Source organism: Mercenaria mercenaria, chromosome 5 (genome assembly GCF_021730395.1).
Source record: "Mercenaria mercenaria strain notata chromosome 5, MADL_Memer_1, whole genome shotgun sequence".
NCBI classification, from domain to species: Eukaryota; Metazoa; Mollusca; class Bivalvia; order Venerida; family Veneridae; genus Mercenaria; species Mercenaria mercenaria.
In genome coordinates, this window is record NC_069365.1 from 18414312 (window position 1) to 18422288 (window position 7977).

At 38.9% G+C, this 7977-nt stretch overlaps 1 non-coding gene across 1 annotated transcript; it reads right to left on the minus strand.

Annotated features, from left to right (window-relative positions):
• Positions 1–1235: 1235 nt before the first annotated feature.
• Trnam-cau (transfer RNA methionine (anticodon CAU)) lies at positions 1236–1326 on the minus strand. Its single transcript is given in 2 exon segments — positions 1236–1271; positions 1290–1326. It is a non-coding gene; the product is annotated as a tRNA-Met (tRNA).
• Between the last annotated feature and the right edge of the window lie 6651 nt (positions 1327–7977).

Below are 7977 nucleotides of genomic sequence, written 5' to 3' on the forward strand. Positions count from 1 at the left end.
GGAACGTACATTTCGTGATGTGATGCTTTCTCAGCTTCAACAAGCAGATCACCAGTTGCAGTTTTTTTGACTTATTTCGGTACCCATCAATACACCATTCGATGTTTTTTTCAATGATAAATGGCGAGAGGCTTGACATTTGAATGTTTCGTCTGTTGAACTGGATTAAAAGAAATCGTGGAAATGCCATGTTGGAATGTATGGCGGTGAGTATTCTCACCTTCCTTGTCGTCAGAATTCTGTTTCGGTATGCGGGTCGTTTTTTTTTTGGTTTTCATATTAAATTTTAAAATTCGTCATTCGCAGCGCCCCCCGCCGCGGAATTCCCAACAAGGGACCATGAAAACAGAGCGTTTCCCTCATACATGTTAGGGATACGTAGTGATATCTCGGCTGTATTTTTCAATCTTGTTCATATCCCCAGCTGTTAACGCAGAAAAGGCAAACATGGGATTCAAGGGATTGGTTTACTCTAACCAACCGATTGGCCCTAGCCACCGCCTTCAGGAACATAGATTAAGTCATATGAAATATATTGTTAAATACATCTGTGTGCACGGTAATATGAGTTTATTGATCGCAGTAAATGTGACATACAGCAAGTAAAGACCGTTTTGTGTACGTATTTTGTTTCCAAAGTTATGTTGTGAAAATATAAAATTATCACATACCGATTCAGTTTGAATAGGCAATAGAAAATGTAAAACGTAAGGTTAGATTTCCCTAGGAACTTGGCATGACTAGCCGATTGATCGTCTCTGGCCAATACACGGCCCTAAACGTCTACACCGAAATTAGAGGCCAGAGATGTGTATTGGGCACCCACATCCCGGGAAGAATATGCCACATGGCAAACAAATACCATCATCTCCACGGATGCCATGGGGCGCCTCAACATCCAGGACCCTTCCGCTCCGGCGTCGGCCGCCCCCCCACAGAAAACGGGTGGCTCCATTTTCGGGGGGTCGTACCCCTTGCATGGAGATACGCCAGATTTTATCCCCCCCGGAAGGGGCAGACTAACAAAGGTGCATTTTAATTTAATTTTTCTTAGCTACTCCAAAATTATAAAATTGAATATAAAAAAATCTATCCAAGGTATTTCCTTGGGCTTTTAAGACATTTTGTCATTTTGTTCCACATTTTTTTAGTAATATAAACATTATACCCCACCGTGGCTGGTATTTTTTTTATGTCTGTACACTCATTATGTTGTATTTCAAAATAGTAAAAGATGCTCCGGGTGAGGATCGAACTCACGACCTTCAGATGGCTCGTGTTAGTTTCATTATGAGACTGACGCACTACCTACTGCGCTACCGAGGCACTTGCCAATATCTTTAACGCCACCCCTACTCACACAAACAAAACCCCTTAAATCTAGCAAAAGCATAAATTGAGATATTATTGCTTTTAGACATTTCATAACAATATAATCGCAGAAGTGGCGGGAACAGACAACAGGCATATAAAAAGCTATCAACGTAGTCAATTTTTTAATGGATATTTAGGATGGAATTGTGTCAAATGCTCGTGCTAAAATACACATTTACCGAACCAATTTCATGGGGCATACAAACCCACCCCCTTCGCACTCCCACCACCATTCCCCCAAACCCTCGGGTCCCCCAAACTAAAAACCCTTTTTAATTATGGAATTCAAAAAATGAAAAAGCCTTCAAATTATTCGTTTAATTATTCGCTACAAAATATTTTAAATCATTATTGCTCCAGTGTTGTGCAGTGAAAAATAAAGTGAATGTTAGAAGTCAGTTTCAAAAAAATGTATATTTTTTTTTAAATACAAAAAACTTAAATAAGTAAATTATTCAATAAATTATGTTGCAAAATTTTTAAAAACGAAAATTCTTTATTTTTTTTATACTTGTCAAAACTTTTTTGTTGTCTCAATTTTGGCAATTTATGCCCTTTAGGCAGAGTCCCGACCTTTAAATTTTTTTGATAGATCAGAAAAATAAAGGGAAAAAAAAATTGAGTTTTTTCTGTTTTATTCCCGTTTTCCCATTTGGCTCTAATCCATCCCACATTTGTTTGGCACGCTGTCAAACTTGCCATAACGGCACTTTTTGGGCGTCATTTCTTGGCGTCTTTTTCAAATTTTCCAAGGTTTTCAGCTATCTCTGTTTTAGTTGGAAGGGGACACAAAAGAAATTCATTTGTTTTTAAAAGACAAGAAATTTCCTTTTCTGTGATAAAAATTTTTGGGAATGTCTATACGTTTTAAGTTTTGACGTATTAAAGCGCCAGACCGCCCAAAAAGCGAAACGTTGAGTTTTGCTGAAAAAATGTCCGTTTTTCGAGTATAATTTTGAGGAAAGTCGGGGAATTTTGTTTAAATTTCAATATAAATGGCCCAATTTTATTACTTTGGTTTGAGTAAGAAACAAGAGCTGTCCCATAGGATGACCTGCCCCGATGGCACTTTTAAAAGAAAGTTATGGCCGATGTTAGGTTTAAGACCTTTTTACCTACGGAGCTGGGTCTTTCGCGCGACAATGTCTTACTGTGTCAACATTCATGCAAGTTATTTTAAAATCCTGCATGATGACAAAGTATGGACCGGACACGCCCCAAAAGCCTATCATGAAAAATGACCCTTTTAAAGTTAAGTGTGACCTTGACCTTTGAGTACGGACCCGGGGCTTGGTGTGACACGTCGTCTTACGTGGGACCATTCATGCCGTTTTTGAATCCATCCATGTGACAAAGATATGGACCGGACACGCCCATATGCCTATCCTTTAACGTCTAAGTGTGACCTTACCTTTGGTCGAACCGGATCTTGCGCCGACACGTCGTCGTACGTGGTACACTCATACCCAAGTTATTTGAAAATCCATCCTCGATGACAAAAAAGGGCCGGAAAGGCCCCCTCAAAGCACTATCCTTTAAAACTAAGTTGACCTTTCCTTCGGCTACGGACCTGGTTCTTCTGTGAATGTCGTCTTACTGTGGTACATTCATGCCAAGTTATTTGAAAATCCCTCCCCGATGACAAGATTGGACCGGACCACCCATCAATGCACTATCCTTTACGTCTAAGTGTGACCGACCTTTTAGCTCGGACCCGGGTCTTGCGCGCAACACTCGTTTTACTGTGGACAATTTATGCCAAATTATTTGAAATCCATCCATCATGACAAAAATTGGCGGACCGCCCCTCAATGCGTTATCCTTTATGTCTAATGGCCTTGACCTTTGAGCACGGACCCGGGTCTTGCGCGCGACACGTCGTCTTAATGTGGGGACCAATTCTTGCCAAGTTATTTGAAAATCCATCCCTTATGACAAAGATATGGACCGGACACGCCCTCAATGCCTATCCTTTTTAATGTAAATGTGCCTTAACCTTTGAGTACGGGCCTGGGTCTTGCCGGACCCGGTCTTCTGGGTACACATTCATGCCAAGTTAAATTTTAAAATCCATCCTTTGATGACAAGTTGGACCGGGGAACGAAAATTGCGGACAACCGACAGACTGACAGACTGCGGCGACGACGGTTCAAAAAAATATTCCCCCTTCGGGGGGATAAAATGTTGTCCCGATTTCTTTTTTCGTGGGCCAATATTTTTTCCCCCTCCCAGAGCTAAGACCCGACTTTTTTGTAGTATTTTTTTAAAATTACGTTGAAGGGTTTTGGGGCGATTTCAGAAGGGCAGTATTTTGATGTAATTGCTGACAATTATTTATCGTAAAAAATATCGTTTAATGAAAAAATGTACTGAAATATAAGGAAAATTTTAAACTTATAATTGAATTATAACGTTTTTTTACTTTCTTTGAATAAACCTTTTTATTCAAAAATTAAAATGTTATTAAGGCATTACATCTGTCAAAAAGCGTCTAAGACAAAACTCTTCTATAAGGTTTTAGTATCGATTTTAATGTGTGTTTAATGGAATAATACTGTTTCCATTTCAAATTATTAATGCACAACGAGGCGTCTACACGTACGGCATCAAAGTAGAACTTTTTAACTAAGCGCTTTTGTAGTTGTTTTTTTTTCTATTGTATAAACGTTTTAATTTAACTGTTAATGGTTTGTTTCGATTCATTTTTTATAAAAAATTCCTCAAAAATTTTATCATGATTTTTGCTTGTAACCGAGCTCGATTGTTGACTTTCTCATAATAAAAAGGTTTTTTTCCTCCGTTTTTTTTCTCTGAAACGTACTTCCAAAACTTTGTAACTTTTTGGCGATATTTTTTGATTGATATTTTTTTTTCCCTCACATATCGCTGCGCTGCAAATTTCTAACGAGTTTCGATTCTTGCACATCATTTGTGTACAAATATGCATCTTCTATTTTATCTGAATACTTTAGTGTTGCTTTTCGGTCAATCCCTGCCGCTCGATACACTTTCAAGAGTGTGAATGCATCTTCGGCTGCACTGTGGGCACAATATGTCTCCTGCACGAACTCCGAGTACAATGACGTAAGTTTATACTGTTTGATATCTTTTTTTCTGTCCGGAGTAAAATGTAACTGTCACTAAAACCTGCCACTGCTTTACAAAAGTCATCTTCTAGGCCACACTTCCTGACATTTCTAAGTAAGATTTGCGTATCAAAGTTCTTTCATTTGTGGGCTATCAGTTCCAATGCTCTCAATCCATGTTATAAGCAGTTCTAAACTTTCTCCAAGTCCTACTGCATTGACCGCCTTTCCATGAATTGTCATTTGCCTTGTTCCTCTATTACAGAGGATCTCAACACCTGTTTTGTGCTCTTTACGCGACATTACCGCAAGGCATTACGAAAGTATTGAACTTTTCTCCCGAATCTACACAAGCTCCTATCTCTGTTATTTCAGCTTCTTCTCCGAATGTAGATGTATCTAAATCAAAAAATATCTCTGTAAACTCCTCCGAATTACGTTCTACAGGTTTGTATGTGTTGGTATCTTTAATTTGAAAGGTATCGATTCGGTTTACATCTGCTATGAGGCAACCAGAATTGTATGTTGTGCGTTCTTTCACATCAAATATAATTTCTTTCCTAGATCTTCTTTTCTTTAATTCAACGCGTCTTCGTTTTGTCTTTCTTTCCGACTTAAAAGAGCTGTAAAGTCTTTTTCTGTCTTGACTCTTATTGTAGTTTTTCGTTTCTTTCCTGTGGGTGGGCTTTGCTTTTAATGTAGTGTAATTCAATGTAACTCCTTCCGTCATTAAACTGGCATACAGCATACAACATCTGACATCGAAACTTTCGCTCCTGTTGTAGTTTCTACATTTTGGTGCTATATTCCAAGAGACTCATTTGCTTGGAAGTTTCCTGATGTTAAAAGTTTTTTGGGGTTCTCATAAACGGTTCCAGTAATTGAAGTAACTTATCTTTAAGAACAGAATCTGTCAATTTTTTTCCATTCGGCAATGTTGAATGTTTGTAATTGTCATGTCGTTTACTCTGACACCAGTTGCCGCATTCGTTGTGGTCACCAAACATATGTTGAACAATGTTTTCCATCGCTTTTCTCATATCTTTTTCTGTTTTATCTTTATTCTGAAATGCGTATGTACAATTTTGGCTGAACTAATCGTGTAAGAGATTTCACATTTTTATTCTGATGAAGATCTTCCATTTTGTTAGATAGTGTCCTATTTAAATGATCAAAATCTGAATATTTCTCTACGTTGCCGACCTTTTCCCTAATATGTTTAATGGAAGCACAGTCTTCATCTCCTATCACCGCTGTATAATGTAATCCATTTGTACTAGCATTTTTGTGCAGCTGAACAAAAATGTCTGCTTCCATTGCCTCCGCTGAGCCTGTCCAGTTCAGTCGACAAACATGCTCGCATACATTTCCATGGCGGTTGCATTTCGCACATGTCTTAACCCGTGTACTGTAATCAAGACACTTTCTGGTTCTGAGTCCGATTACATGGCCCCAGCCTAAATTGCAATATAAAAATGATATTTAATTTAAGAACCTTTCTTTTGTTCTTTAAAGTAAGTTACGACTTTGACTGTAACCGATTTTCATGAAAAATTCAAAATGTATTTGGCATGGCTTCACTTTTTATCTATATTTAGCAAACATTTGCTTCATGTTGCCTAACTGTAAACGAATATGGATTATTCCCAGTTATCGGATATGAATATAAAAAAGGTTAGCTTAATCATAAAGAAAAACAAGAGCTGTCATCACTGGTGACAAATGACCGCGAAGTGTGCCCAAGAATGCTACAATCATTTTGTGACCTTGACCTGACAGACAGACCCGGGTTATAAATGCGACACATCTTCTCAATATGGTTAATATTAGCGTCGAATCATTTTCAAATCCTTTGATAAATGGCAGAGTTATGAACTAGACAATAAACAAACCATGTTGACCTTTGACTTCTAAGTGTGACCTTGACCTTAAAGCTAGGGATCTGGGTACTGCGCATGACACGTCGGCTCATTATATTACACATTTATGCTAATTCATTTTAAAATGCATTCATGGATGTCAGAGTTATAATATTATGTTATGTATACCGGACACGATACGGACCCTGTTAACCTTTGACCTCTAAGTGTGACCTTGAGCTATGGGTCTGGGTCTTGCGCATGACTTGTCGTCTCATTATGTTGAACATTTATGCAAAGTTATTTAAAATCCCTATATGGATGGCCGAGATACCACCCGGAAGTGAATTTACACGAACGCACGCATGGACGCACGGACGGACAGTGCGATTTTAATACGCACCAACTTCGATGGCATAAAATGAATATGCTCCATTCCAGAATGTGAGTGTACCTGACAAACTGTTCATTCCTTTTCCCCTTTTTGACCATGATCCCTCCTGACTTACAGTGACATCTACAATCATTTTCGTCTACTCCACTTGACGTCTGCATGATAGTTTCTGTAAATAAAAAAGTTCATTACCTTTAACCTCTTTGAGTAACCTTGCCTATGACCTTTAGGTAAGGACATGGGTCATGCACGTAACATACTGTCCGATTTGGCGACCATTTGTAATACATTTCCACTACCGTTCATGATCAGGCTCAATCAAACCGAGTCTGCAACATTTTCGTTTTTGTCGTGTTGAGCGACCTGTGAAGTTTCCACTTTTCTCTATTTTATTACCACAGCAGCGTTGTTTGTGCCGTGTGGCGGTCGTAAAAAGTCTCCCCGTACATTCAATCAGGGCTGTTATATTTCGATCTTCTCAGATCGTTCAGCACGACTTTAATGTCGTGTTATTGGTACTGTTTAGTTTCTCAACATGACCATTTCGGCCTGGGTGGTTCCAATACTCCCGCTTTTATAGCCTTTGGTATTGTTTAATCACCCCTTGGATATGGTGCCTGCTTTTTAATTTTGTCTTTTGACAGTTCCTGTGATACGCAGGCTCCATAACCTCAGATCCCCTTCCTAAATTCCAGTTTATTCAGTTCTGCCCATTGTTTTCTCGTTTGGGGCAAACCCTTTACTTTATCTGGGGACGAAACGCCGCTCTTCATGGAATTATACGCCTCAGCACGTGTATCATTGAAGGTTCCATGTTCACCGCCGCTTGAATACATCTGCGGATGTCTCTAAATTGCTTTTTGTACTTTTAGCATGTGTAAATGTTGAGTTCTGCTCAACCCGGGGCTAGAAGGCGTGGACGGTAGAATGCATTTCCACTACCGTCCATGAACAGGCTCAATCAAACCGAGCCTGCAACATTTTCGTTTTTGTCGTGTTGAGCGACCTTTGAAGTTTCCACTTTTCTCTATTTGAAAATATATTATAGGAAGGAAATTACAGCCCAGACAGCCTTTTATATCTATTTTCGACCTTTAACATATGTGTGACCTTGGTTTTTGAACTACACACCTAGGTCTTGCGTGCGACACACAGGGCCATGACGAATACTGGGCTCGAGAAAAATGAATTACATATAAAATGCAATCGTTAATCTATATATTAGAATGCAACCGTTAATACATAAAAATACAACCGTTAATGA